Here is a 14,516-nt window from a genome sequence, read left to right as displayed (position 1 = left end):
GAGAAGCATCAGTTCTTCGTTGCAGCTACTTAGTTGTTCATTGATTGCTTTTTGATATGTGCCTTGACCTGGGGGGCTACAGCAGAGCAAGTGACCTCTTGCTCAAGCCAGCGACCTTGGAGCTCAAGCCAGCGACCTTGGGCTTCAAGCCACCGACCTTTGTACTTAAACCAGTGAGGTCATGTCTCTGATCCCACACTCAAGCCAGTGACCCCTCGCTCAAGCTGGTGAGCCTGTACTCCAGGCAGAGACCTCGGGGTTTCCAACCTGGGTCCTCTGTGTCCCAGTCTGACGCTCTATCCACTGCGCCTCTGCTTGGTCAGGCACAAAGATTTTCTTCCTGAGACCCATGACACCCACCCTTTGTGTCCCAGGCCCCTCCCTCAGGCACTCAGTGTCCTCCACCAAGTGGATCCAAAGCTGTGTTGGTCCCACCAGAGAATCTGGGTGGTGGACCAGAATTGCTTATGTCCCCAAAGTTCCCAAAAGGCACCCGTAGGGATCAGAAGAAACATCTTCTCAGGAGGGTCAGGGTAGAATCTGGAATATCCAGATAGGGCCCCATCTGCACAGCCCCACCCTGACTGAGGTACTGCTCTCTGGGGTGGCCGCATTCAATGACAGAGCTGCCTGACCAAGGTGTGTGGGCCAGGGGGAGCGGACGGGGGGTAGTCAGAGATCTCTTTAAGTGAACTCCGGAGAAGGCCAGCACACAGCACCAGGGTCTGTGGGCGGTGGGAAATAGGAAGGGCCTCTGCCACCTTGACCACCCACCCACGGTTAGGCAGCTTTTGCCATTAAAAGAGGCACCATTGTCAGACTGCAGATGAAACCAAAACCGTGGTGCGGCTTAGTGTCGGGGGCTACGAGTCTGTGGCCGGAGTCAGCCGGTTCGCTTAGAACAGGAGCGTCATGGTGAGGTGGTTGGATGCAGCCCACAGCCCTGAGGAGGTCCAAATCTGATGGCGTCAAATTGCCAGAAGCTGGGGGTCAGCACCCCTTACCACATTCTGAGGTTCTGAGTGGACGTGCATCTGGACAGACGCTATCTAACCCGCTCCGCAGACCAAACAGCTACATCATTGGAAACGGTCCAGGAGTCCATGAAAATGTAAGAGGTTTCATCAAGGGACCCCAACATAAAAGTGGCTAAGTCAGGAGGGAAGTGTATTTATCTTTCGTGTAGTACCCTGAATGTAAACCTCCAAGGGCTGATAGGAGACCCCATGTTGTCAGGGACTAAAACTTCTTCTGCCTTGTTGCACCAGCCTCCTCAAGATACCTGCTTGCAGCCCAAAATAGCTGCTCTGCTCCAGCCATCACCTCCACCCTCCAGCAGGGAGGAAGAGCAAAGAAGCCAAGAGCCCGACTTTCCCTTTAAACACGGGACCTGAAAGCGAGTGCCTGTTCTCACATCCCATTGGCCAGAGCTTAGTCACATGCCCTGCCTTGCTGCAAAGAAGGCTGGGAAACGTAGTCTTTTTCTGGGTCGCCACCTGTTCAACCAAAACTCCAGGATTCTGGTTACCCTTCCGCCTCGGGCACAACTGTGTCACAGGAAAAATGGAGGCGAACCCTGATGACCTTTGACTGAGGTTCCCAGTTCTCTTCAGACAGGTGTTCAGGGAGGTATGGAAAGTGAGGAGCCCGCGCGCGCACGCGGGGTGGGGGTGCCTTCAGGCCCAGGCCTGTCCTGGGGAAGGTGATATCTGCATTTCGACCCAAAGGATGGGGAGCGAGGGAGGGTTCGGGAGGGAGGGGGAGGAGAGGAATGCCGTTCCAGGCAGAGGAACAGAGTATTCAGGGGCCCAGAGGCAACAGACCGCTCTGTATGATGGAGGTTGGTGTGTTCGGGTCATTGTTGCGATGGTCTGGCTGAGCCCAGGGCTGGACGTGAACCCCTGTTCTGGTTGGTGTGCGCAGTGACCCCGACTTCCCTGCCGCCACACCTCCTCCTGCAGATCCTGAGGTTTTCGGAGGTGAAGCCCATGAGAGGGTGGGTGGAGGGGAGAAGGGGTTCTAGCGCAGGGCAGTGGACTGGGACGGGCGGGCCTGGGGCCTCGCACAGGGTCCCTCAACACAGCCCCGTCCTGCTGATTCGCGCCCTCCTTACAGAGGTCTCCACTGCTCATTGTAGACGTTCAGGGAAGTGTCCACCGTGACAAATGGATGAATGGACGTTTCTTGGTATGAATGGAATCTTGCCCCATGGTGGGTGGTCCGTCCGTACCGTGAAATATTCCTCAGCCACAAAGAGGAACGGAATTCTGACAAGACGGACAAAACTTGCAAACTCTCGAAGTGGAAGAAGCCGGACACAGAAGGCCGTGTGTTGTCTGATTGATTCCACGTCTATGAAATAGCTAGACTAGAAAACTCGATACAGACAGGGCTCAGGTGAGTGATGGCTAGGGGCTGGAGAGAGTGACTTTTACAGGGTTTGGGGGTTCCTTTGGGGCAAGGGAAGTGTTCTGGGGCCCTGGCCGGATAGCTCAGTTGGTTAGAGCATCTTCCCTATACGCCCAGGTTTTAGGTTCCATCCCGGTCAGCGCACAGACAAGAATCAACCAGTGGATGCATAAATGAGTGGAACAACAAATTGATGTTTTTCTCTTTTCTCTCTCTCTCACTTCTCTCTCTCTCTCAAATAAATAATTTTTAAAAAAAAAGTGTTCTGGAAATAGATGCTTGCATAGCATTGTGTGCTCAATGCCACCAAACTGGACCATTTAAAATGGTTAATTTTATGTCCTATGAATTTCATTTTAGTAAAAAAAAAAAAAGATAGGAGTGAGCAAGAATAAATAAAAGTCTCCTGTCACCTCGACACCCACCCGATGTTATGACTGTAGCATCTGTGTGTATAGCTTTCCAGACTTCAGCATCTTTATTATCCATGAACGTGAAGTCACACAGGGCCCACAGGACACACGTTTACACGTGTGTCATTTATATAAACGTGAACACTTTTCTTTGATCTGTTTTTCTCCATAGAACTGGAGCCCTCGGCCACTTCTGTTCCTGGGGACCCACAAACTCTAAGTGAAGTTTTGTTTTGCTTTTAATTTTTGTATTGATTAATGATTTGAGAGAGGGTGTGGACAGACAGACATTAATTTATTGTTCCACTTACGCATTCAGTGGTTGATTCTTTTTTTTTTTTTATTTAAATTTTTTTTTTTATTTCTTTATTTATTTTTAGAGAGGATAGAGAGACAGAGAGAAGGGGGAGGAGCTGGAAGCATCAACTCCCATATGTGCCTTGACCAGGCAAGCCCAGGGCTTTGAACCGGCAACCTCAGCGTTTCCAGGTTGACGCTTTACCCACTGCGCCACCACAGGTCAGGCAGTGGTTGATTCTTATATGTGCCCTGACTGGGTGGGGACCGAACCCACAACCTCGGCATGTTGGAACAACACTAACCAACTGAGCTGCCCAGCCAGGGCTCTAAGAGAAGTTTTAGATGCTGTGCTTTTACTTGGCCCTGGCCGGTTGGCTCAGTGGTAGAGCGTTGGCCTGGCATGCAGGAGTCCCAGGTTCGATTCCCGGCCAGGGCACACAGGAGAGGCGCCCATCTGCTTCTCCACCCCTCCCCCTCTCCTTCCTCTCTGTCTCTCTCTTCCCCTCCCGCAGCCAAGGCTCCATTGGAGCAAAGTTTGCCCGGGCGCTGGGGAGGGCTCTGATTGCGGCAGAGCGACGCCCCAGATGGGCAGAGCATCGCCCCCTGGTGGGCATGCCGGGTGGATCCCGGTCGGGCGCATGCGGGAGTCTGTCTCTCTCTCTGCCTCCTTGCTTCTCACTTAATGAAAAAGAAAAACAAAACAAGCTTCTGTTTGGCATCAAAAAGGCTTGTTTCCCCACCACCTTGGACTTTTTGAAGAGGGGGCATCCCAGCAGGGCGGCAGTATCTCTGTGGGTCTTATGCAGACCTCCAGGCCCTAGAGAAGGTACTCCTCTTTAGAAGGGTCCAGGCCTGGAGTCCCAGGGTAAGGGTCGCACAGCATCCTGCTGTCTCGATGGAGCCTGGCTTACGTAACTGGTCGCCTCTCAGAGGCACTTAGGATGGTACAAACTTCCTATTCCCTAAACAAGCCCGGGTGAGTGACCTCCTGGCTGTATCTGCATCCCAGTCCTTAATGATTAACTCGGAACAGGTTCCTGCCCATGACATTCCTCAGTGAGAGGCTTTCAGCCAGTTCCTTCCGATGGTGAAATGCTCCGCAGAGCCCAGCCCTGGGGGTAGTTGAGGAAGAGACACAGCCGTCCTGGGGGCGGGGCTTTGGGGGGGGGGGACACTGACCGGGGCAGGCCCCGGCGGCAGCACGGGAGAAGTTTGGGGCCGGCAGTCTGGAAGAGTTAGCCCCCTGCCTGCTTCCCTCGGTGCCGGGGACATGACCTCGTGAGGCACGTCCCTCTGACGGCCTCCCCAGCCCCATTCTTTCTTCAGCCCCCAGAATGCATCTGCTCAGTTCTGCCTCTGAGCTTTTGCCTATGCTGTTCTCCTGGCCCGGGGTTCCTCCACCTACCCCATGTCCCCTCCACAACAACCCCTTTGAGTGGGTCCCAGCTCAGACGACCCTCTCCCAGAGGCCCTTCTGATCTGATGGGTCACTGGGGCCCCCTTAATGCTGGGCTGCAACATTGGACCAGGACCCCCCATGGGGGGGTGTTGGGCGCTCTGCTGGACCCTGAGAGCTCCCTGCAGCTTTGGCCGGGCTGGCGGGCTGAATCCGCCTCTGTGTCTGGGTCCGATCGCTGCCGGATTCCTCACCCCAGCACAGAGCTGGGTGGGAGAGCATACACGCGGGCACGTGCTCACGCGCCCACACCCACGCGCCCACGCCCACACGCCCGCGCTCACGCGCACACGCGCCCACGCTCACGCTCCCACGCACACGCGCTCACGCACATGCGCTCACGCGCCCACGCTCACGCGCCCACGCCCACACGCCCACGCTCACGCGCCCACGCACACGCGCTCACGCACATGCGCTCACGCGCCCACGCACACGCCCACGCGCTCACAGCAGGGCCCAGGTGCAGGGACAGCCAGAAGGTCAGGCTGCTGACCCTGCTGAGTCCAGGGTCCCGTCTGCTTCCCAAGGGCTGGCTGCAGGACTGTGTCCTCTCCCTCCCTCGGGAAGTTCCCGCAGGAGCGAGGGAGCCGGGATGAGGATGAGACGGAGGGAGGGGAAGGGAGGAGGGCGGTGGGAGAGGGGAGGAGAGGGAGACAGAGCAGGGAGAGAGAACACAGGAGACAGACAGGGACAGAGGGAGGTGACTGTGTGATCTGGATACATATCAGCGGGGCCCGGCTGCCCGCACCGGGCTCCGGCTGGTGACTGGCGGCCGTTACGGGCACCGACAGGCGGAGGGGGCAGCGTTAGTCGTGGTCAGCGGCGGCGCCCTGAAGTCGGACGTACAGGTCTGATCCTGGCCCATTCCTGCAGGCATGTGGCCGAGGCACTGCTGGGCCTCTGCGACCCAGGCTGGCCGTCTGTGGCGCGTGAGGACAGCCTCACCCTCTGGGGCTCCGGAGACACAGTGAGGAAATACCTGCTGACTTCCGCACTGGCTCTGTCCCCTCCGTACCTCCTGCTGTGGTGTGATTCCCCCGAAAGCCTCCCTGCCTAGACCTGACCAACCCCGAGGATGCCAGGTGGTGGCCGGGGCAGGGGGCAGGACCTCCCCTCCTGGCATGGGGGACTGCTTGCTGGTCTGCGACTCCCCGGACCCGTCCGTGTCCAATGAACTCCACCGAGCCTCCAGCTCCAGGACGTTTCAGCCCCTGGGAAGAGGATCAGAAGCTGGATGGTCATCCGTTCACTCAGTCTTTTTTTTATTTTTTAAAGATTTTATTTATTCATTTTAGAGAGGGAAGAGAAAGAGAGAGAGAGAGAGAGAGAGAGAAGGGAGGAGGAGCAGGAAGCATCAACTCCCATACATGCCTTGACCAGTCAAGCCCAGGGTTTTGAACCAGTGACCTCAGCACTTCCAGGTCAACACTTTATCCACTGCGCCACCCCAGGTCAGGACTCGCTCAGTCTTTTTTTTTATTATTATTTATTTATTTATTTATTCATTTTTAGAGAGGAGAGAGAGAGACAGAGAGGAAGAAAGAGGAGAGAGAGAGAGAGAAGTGGGGGAGGAGCTGGAAGCATCAACTCCCATATGTACCTTGACCAGGCAAGCCCAAGGTTTCGAACCGGCAACCTCAGTGTTACTCAGTCTTGACTGAAAACTTCCCGTGGACTCCGGAGCTGGGGAGGATAAAGGAAGCAAGACAAAACCCGTGCTCTGAACACCAGGTCCCCACGCTGCCACCACCGCCGAGACAGACCTGTGTGGTTTCGCTGAGATACAAGCAATGAGAAAGGGTGGTGGAGGCAGGCCTGGTGACCAGGCAGCCAGGGCCGGTCCCGTCCCGGGAGAGACATTACTCCGGGCCTCAGGACAGCACGGTTCTTTCAGGCCCGGACAGCCTGGGCCTGCCCACGGGAAGGGGAGGCTGGCTACACCCCAACGTGGAGGCACGGTGGGTGGCCTCGCTCCGGAAGACGCTCGGGACACATTGTGGCGGCAATGGAGCCAGGCAGGGACGCACAGATGTGCTGGTCTCGGTCGACAGAAGGGAAGCTGTCCTCACACGTGGGTGCACGTGGGTTGTAAACGCACGGGGAGTGTCGGGCGATGTCACCCAGCCCCCTGCTGAGGGACACGCCGGCACACTTCGGCATCCAAGCCGCAGAGCGAGACCACAAGTAGGCCCGAAACCACAAACCCTCTCCCATGAAGCTGCTGCCAGGCTCCGCTATCTGAAGGCCGGTTCTCCCCAGAGGGGTGCAGCCTGTGGCCAGTCACCCCCTGGGGACCCCTGTGGCCTGTGGGACACGTTTCTGTGACACTGCGGTCTCCCTGGGTCGGACACTGGGTGCCTGCCAGGACTCTGTGCTCTATCTTGCCAGCCAGACTGCATCTCCCTGAGCCAGGCCAGGCCTCTGCCCTCACAGTGATGTGAAACACCCCTGTGGTCAGCGCAGGCGGCCTCGGGGGCCCGGCCGGAGAGCTATTCCCTGTGCTCCCGGCTCCGTGAGCGCTGAGCGGACAGGGAAGGACTGTCTGCTCGGACCCTGCACCCCCGGGGCCGACTGCCCTGGGCTGGGGAGTTTGGAGGAAGAAAACGAATTTCAAATGGAGGCCGAGGGGGAGAAAGAGGCAACCTTTGGAGCCCCCACCCCGTACCGTACCGCTTTGGACGCCGGAATCACCTTTGCCCCCTGGTCCAGGCAGAGCAGAGCTGAAGGTGCCTGCACCTCGGGCCTCTCCAGGCCGGCCGGCCGCTAGGGTGGGTACCGAGAGCCCGGCACCTGCTTGCAGTCCAGGGGGGTGCTCTTTGATGGGCAGCTGGCCCTGAGCAGGTGGGACGCGCTTATAATCATCAGGTGGCTGCTTCCCCTCTTTTTTTCCCTTATGTTTATTTTATTGATTTTTAGAGAGGAAGGGAGAGAGAGGGAGAGACAGGAACATCAATCTGTTCCCGTAGGTGCCCTCACCTGGGATCAAACCGGCAACCTCTGAGCTTCAGGAGGGTGCTCTAACTAATCGAGCTATCCAGCCAGGGTGTTTGTTACTTCTTCTCTTCGCCCCAGGGGCCGAGGAGGCGTCAGGGAACCTGGACCAGGTCCCTGCAGCCGTCCGCCCTGGCCCGGGCAGCTTCCACCCTCCTGGGGTCTGTCCACTAGAGGGCAGTGCTGCCCAGCCATTCGCGGAGGGAGGCCAAGCTGGCTCGGGTGGTGGGAGAAGGCAGAGTCCAGGGGCGGGCACAGGGCTGTGGCCCTTGTCCGGGGAGGGGGCGCCAAAGTACAAGCCCCTGTTGAATGTGAATGTCAGACAAAACCCGAACAGCATTTTTCCGCGCAAGTCTGTCCCAAATATGACGCGGGACAGACTTACGCCCAAAGAGTGTTCCTCGTTCATCAGACGTTCCGATCTCACCTGCACCCTGCATTTGTATTTGTGTTGGCTAAATCGGGCGCCCCTGCTTGGGGACAGTGCGGGCAAGCAGGAGTCTGGGTGGGGCGGATGCCCGAGTTCCAAGCTCATTAGGTCAGTGACTAATTAGCCCGGATGGGTCACCAGGAAGCCGCACCTGCCCCGAGCTCTGACTCAGGTGCATGTTGGCAGGGGTGCAGGCGGACAGCAGGAGCGGGTGGGGCAGGGCCTCTCACCTCTCACCCACCCAGCATGACTTCGGACTCAGGCGTCCAGACCTCCGGCTGGTGAAGGGCGTGGTGGAGGTCAAAGGCCGGAGAACTGGGTCTGCTCGCTCCAGAAGTGGGGCCCCAGGTGTCATTGGTATTGTTGGCACGCTCTCTAGATCTGGACAGCCAACGCCTGCACCCCTGTGCCCGCCGGTCCTGGGCGTGGCCCCGCCGCCCTCTCCTCTTGCTCCTGCCTGCCAGGCGGCCACCCCCACCATGGACCCCTGGGTTCCTGTGGGACTTTCCTTGGCATTATTTAGGTCATGCACAGAAAAGGGAGGTTCTGTGGCAAGTCACCCCCTAGGATGAAGCGCCCACAGAGTCTCAGCTCACACAGGTCCTGGTGGGTCCACAGTCTCAGCTCACACAGGTTGGTGGGTCCTCACGCCCCAGGCCTGGAACTTCTTTAGGGAAGCCAGCCCGCCCTGTCTGCTGGTCCTGTGCATCAGTTAACACACTTGACACATTTGTTTTCATGTTTATCTCTTTATTTTTTTAAGTTATTTTATTTTCTTGAGAGAGACAGGGAAATAGAGACACACACACACACACACACACACACACACACACACACACAAACATCGAGCTGCTCCTCTACGTGCCCCGACCGGGGAATCGAACCAGCCACCTCCGCATTCTGGGATGACCCTCTACCACTGAGCTGTTTGGCCAAGGCTTAATTTTTATTGACTTTTAGAGAGACAGAGAAAGGGGGAGAGAGGGGCAGGGGAGGGAAGCGTGTGCTGTTGCACTCAGTCGTGTGTTCACTGGTTGCGTCCCGTGTGTGTCCTGAGATCAAACATACCACCTTGTCGTTTCGGGATGACGCTCTTAACTGACCGAGCGAACCGGCCAGGGCCAAAGACTTTATTTTTATTGATTGATTTTAGAGAGAGAGAAAGACAGAGACAGAGAAACATGGTTTTGTTGTTCCACTTATTTATGCATCCAGCGGGTGACTCTTGTATGTGCCCTGACCCGGGATGGAGCCTGCCACCGTGGTGTACGGAGATGCCGCTCTATATCCATCGAGCTACCTGGCCGGGATCGACGCACGATTGAGATGTCAGAAGTAATGCCCCTCGAAGCGGGCGTTCACTCTCGGCAGAACATGTAATCTTGCAAACTCTCCTGTCCCTTCCTTACGACCCCTGCCTCAGAGCAAGTGCGTGAAAGAAGTGGGCGGGCTGTTGTCTCGGGAACATTTGAAATCTTGCTCCCCAGGATAAGTTGCCGGTTTGGCCCAAATAAACTCTTATCAAAATTCTCTCCAGGTTTGGACATTCCGTCTGTGGCCTCCTGGCTTGGAGAAGAGAGGAAGACCCCTAGCAGCCTTTGTGTGGTCACCTTGGGAGTGTGGCTCTGGGCTAAGGGCACACTGGTTCATAGAGACCCTCAGTGTGAAGTCCCCCGTTTGTTTCCACAGACAGGCTGGCCTCCCCAGGGTCCCTTCCTGCCTTCCGTTTGAGCAGGACAGATGGTGTTGGCCCGCAGAGGGGAGGGCTCAGTGGCCACGGAGGGCAGGCAGAGTTCAGGCCTGGGTCCCTGCAGAGCGGAGCTCCCACCACCCGCCTTCTGCCTCCTCTGACCAAGGGAGGCAAAAACCGCTCCCTAAAGTGGCGAGTCCACCTCCAGACTGGGTTTTGCTGCTGTGGGCATCGTGGGCAGTGCTCACGGAAAGGAGAGGACATCCTGCCCAGCCACAGTCTGGGGGGGGGAGCAGGCCACTCAGGGCTCTGAGGACAGCAAGTCCCGTGGGAAGGTGGACAAGGTCTGGCCAGTGGCCAGAGAGCTCTCCTCCCTCCCTCTCCCTCCCTCCCCTCCTCCCTCCATCTCCCTCCCTCCTCCCTCCCTCCCCCTCCTCCCTCCCCTCCTCCCTCCCCTCCTCTCTCACCCCCTCCTCCCTCCCCCTCCTCCCTCCCTCCCCCTCCTCTCTCACCCCCTCCTCCCTCCCTCCCCCTCCTCTCTCACCCCCTCCTCCCTCCCTCCCCCTCCTCCCTCCCTCCCCCTCCTCTCTCACCCCTCCTCCCTCACCCCTCCTCCCTCCCTCCCCTCCTCCCTCACCCCTCCTCCCTCCCTCCCCCACCCCCTCCTCCCTCCCCTACCTCCTCCTCCCTCCCCCTCCCCCTCCTCCCTCCCCCTCCTCTCTCACCCCTTTCTCCCTCCCCCTCCTCCCTCCCTCCCCCTCCTCTCTCACCCCTCCTCCCTTCCTCCCTCTCCTCCCTCCCCCTCCTCCCTCCCCCTCCTCCCTCCCCCTCCTCCCTCCCTCCCCCACTCCCAGCCCTGGCCCCTGCCCTACTGTTTGCTGTCTGTGTAAACCCCAGTGGTGACAGACAGCAGGAGGACAGCAGGGGCCAGGGCACCTCAGAGGCCCCTTGGCCCAGTGGCCAAACCCCGGGAACCGTGGGGTAAGGCAGAGAGAGGGCCTCCTGCTCGGCCTGCAGCCCCGTCTGTCCCATGGGCTGGCCTGGGGAGCACTGGGGCAGCTGACTGGGTCTGGACGCCAACTGGACCATGGGTGAGGTGGCCAGAGGGCAGCCTGCCTGGGGAAACAGTGCCGGCAGGCCAGCGTCCCGCACCCAGCCCGTCCCTCCCACGTCATCTCACGGGGCCCCCGGAGCCTCGCATCGCCCCTCGGTGCAGATCGGGAAACTGAGGCCCAGAGGGAGAGCTGGCCCGAGATCGCTGGGGGGGGGAGGGGCTGGCCAGGGCCACCTGAGCCTGGCTCTGGGCTCTAAGGCCCTCACCAAATCCTGTTCCCCACTCCCTCATGCTGGCCAGGGACCTCGGGGCATCTTCCCACCCTTCTGGGCCCCTCTGTTCCTGTTGGGCAGCAGAGGGCTGGGCAAGGCCATCTCTGGGGACCCATTTGAGACCAGGGATCCAGCCCATGTCAGAGGCAGGACGGCTGGTGGGGCCATTCTAGCGCTGGGTGCTGGGGCCTCACGTGGCCTCTGCCCTGAGCTGCCTCTCAGCCCCTCTTCCTGGCCTCGTGGCCTGGCAGCCCGGACGGCAGGTCCGGAGGGTGGTGTCCCATCGGCCCCTGGGCGCAGCTGCGTGTTCCTGGCTGCATGTGCCCTGGCCAGGACCCCCTGAAGTGGTGGCCTGCCCCCTGGCCCTCACCTTCCTCCCTGCCTCCCTGGGGAGCTGGTGGCCCCAGCCCAGCCCCCTGCATAGCCCCGGGAATCAGGCCCACGGGCCTCACCTCATCTATTTTTAAGCACGAGCCCATGAAAGATTCACAGGCCGCTTTATTTACAGGTGCCAGGGTGGCATCTGCTCCTCGGGGCACACCCACCTCGAGGCCCGGGAGTACAGGCCCCCGGGGAGCACGGCCTGAGAGCTCAGGGCCGCCCAGCGCAGCTCACACGGGCCCCTCTCCCGGGTGCTGGCGCTCCCCACTGCCTCCCTGCTGTGGGCCAGCCTCCAGGCCTGGCTCCCCTCCGTCTTCACCGCGGGACGTGTGCCCCCCTACGAAGGCCCCCCAGGGAGCAGGGGGCTCAGCAGGTCTGAAGGGAGCAGAACCCACAGTCTCTGATGCCAAGAGGCAAAGTCAGGCATGGCCGCCGGGGGCAGGCCTGGGGACAGGGACTCCCTTCATCCGGCCCACGAGGAAACTGAGGCCCAGGCGCTGTTGGGTCACCCTGGAGACCAAAGCAGATTGCCGGGCTCCCGTCCAACCCTCCCAAGAGCAACAAATACCACAAGGCCCTACCTACCGACCTGGCTGGCCTCCCGCAGAAGGAGGCGTGGTGGACAGGCGTGTGGCCTGGTCAGCCCCTGGCCAATCTGCACGCCAGAGCCAGAGTGCCCACTGTGCCCAGCCGCGTCCCCTCCCCTTGGCTGCGGGCTCCCGAGGGCCCCGGGCGGTGGTGCCAGTTCAGCCTTGATTGTATCACCTGAGGCCGGGGGCTGGCTGGGTCCCAGCTGCTGCCCAGCAGGGCTCTCTCTCAGCTGTTGTTCAGGCCGGGGCTGAGGGCGGACTCGGCCACGAACCCACCCACCCAGCACCTCCCCTGGGGAGCTGTGGGGGACTCAGGGAGCCCCCGAGAGGGCCAGGCAGGATGATGCGCCCTGTACCCCTTGAGGCATGGCCGCCCTCCTTCCTTCCCACACGGTCGTGAGTGGAAGCTGGGTAGAACCCACGCCAGGCCCTGCTCAGCCGAAAACCCCGGATATCAGAGAAAACATCCGGGTGCAGCCTCTCCCCCAACCCAGGAGATGCTCGGGGGTTCATTTCCTGCCTTGTAGAAACGGGGAGCTTTTGTTAGCGCCCCAAATAGACGGTCACAGTAAAGAATACTGAAATGTCTGTTTTCAGCTCCAGGAGCCGGGGGACGCCCCCTCCACGGCCTCTCCCAGCGCCCCAGCCCTCCGCTTCCCCTTCTTGTCAGAGGAAAAGTGGACGTTCTCTTTCGACAGGTCCCTTGGGGAGGATGGAACCGGGGAAGGTGGGATTGGGTAACAACAGCCTCTCTGAGGACGCAAGAGAGCGTTGTTGTCGTCTAGAATCAACGCCCCGAGGAGCAGGACAGGGCAGCGATCCCAGGGCAGGGGGCGTGCCCAGGGCAGGGGGCGTGGTGCCCAGGGCAGGGGGCGTGCCCAGGACAGGGCAGGGGGCGTGCCCAGGGCAGGGGGCGTGCCCAGGGCAGGGCAGGGGGCGTGCCCAGGGCAGGGCAGGGGGCGTGCCCAGGGCAGGGCAGGGGGCGTGCCCAGGGCAGGGGGCGTGGCACGCCGCGGCAGGGTCAGCTTCCTCCCCTATCGCTTCCTGTCTGGATGACTGTCACCTTTGGGAGCCCAGGTCCCCATCTGTAGGGTGGGGTGCATTGGCTGGGGGGGCATTCGCTGAGCACCTACTACATACAGGCCAGGCATTCATCGCCGCCAGTGCTGGTCATACACCAGTGAACACAGCAGGCACGTCCCCCTGGGGCAGCAAATGCACAGACACACAGATGTGCGACGAGGTCCTAGAGGCGCGAGGAAGCGCGTGAGGCCGGCAAAAGAAGGGATGTGAGGGATGGGCAGGCCCCTGGGAAGGGCGGCGGGCCGGGAGCTAAGGGAGCCCGTTCTGCCCCGGGGTTGGTGAGGACTGGATTCCGCTGACCCTGTGCTGACCCTCTGCACCCCCAGCCTAAGACGCTGCCACCCCTTCTCGGAGAAAGCCCGCCCTGACCTGATCCGGCCTACACTCATGCCCCTGCCCAGCTCCCTGCAGAACCACCGCCTGTTGGGCGCCCATCCACACCACTGACATCTCCTTAGTCTGGCTCTTGCCTGCCCAAGGGGCTGTAAATCCTCCCCGGGACAAGGGGTAGGGAGAGGGGAGGGAGGGAGGCTTTCAGGCCTCCTCTGAGGGGGTGGCAGTATCCTGTCCCAAGAGTTGGAAAGAGGGACAAGCAATCTCTCTTTTTTTTTTTTTTTAATTTTATTTATTCATTTTAGAGAGGAGAGAGAGAGACAGAGAGGGAGAGAGAGAGAGACAGAGAGAGAAGGTGGGGAGGAGCTGGAAGCATCAACTCCCATATGTGCCTTGGCCAGGCAAGCCCAGGGTTTTGAACCGGCAACCTCAGCATTTCCAGGTCGATGCTCTATCCACTGCACCACCACAGGTCAGGCACAAGCAATCTCTTTAAACGGATCCAAAATGATGGGCCAGATGGGTGGCAAAGCCTGACCCAGAGGACGCTGGGAGAGGCTTTCTGGCCAAGTGCCTGCAGGTGCCGCCCGAAGGCACAACCCCTCCGCTCCACGCTCTGAACAGCTGGGAACACCTGTGAGCCCTCAGCTACTACTAGCCTGGCTGGAAAGCCCCACCTCCGAAGGCCGGAGGTTCCCCCACTCATCTCAAGAGTGAGTGGGTGTGTGTGTGTGTGCACGCAAGGGAGGGTCAGCAGTGACTCATTCCAGTAACAGGTCACCTCAGCATCTGAAAAAAGGAAGAGGCTAGTAACATCGTTCCTACCACTCCGGAGCTGCGGTCACAGGTGGACGCTCTTTAACAAACTGCATTTATTGGGGTACAGGTTTCAAATGCACTACTCCGTGAAACATCACCTTCACACAGCATCGTCCGCGCCCATGGCCCTGAACAAAGTCCCTTTCTGTCCCCATTCCCCTGCTTTGCCTGCCCCAGGTCTACCTCCAACCCACTAGTGGGCACTTCTTAACTGCAGCCAACACAGGACCCCAGCCACCGCGTGGAGAGGGCCTGGGCCAAAAGGAAACCTGGTTTTACTAACTCAAGTCTGCTG

The sequence above is a fragment of the Saccopteryx bilineata genome, chromosome 2 (assembly GCF_036850765.1).
Source record: "Saccopteryx bilineata isolate mSacBil1 chromosome 2, mSacBil1_pri_phased_curated, whole genome shotgun sequence".
NCBI lineage: Eukaryota > Metazoa > Chordata > Mammalia > Chiroptera > Emballonuridae > Saccopteryx > Saccopteryx bilineata.
Note: the sequence above shows the minus strand (reverse complement) of the source record.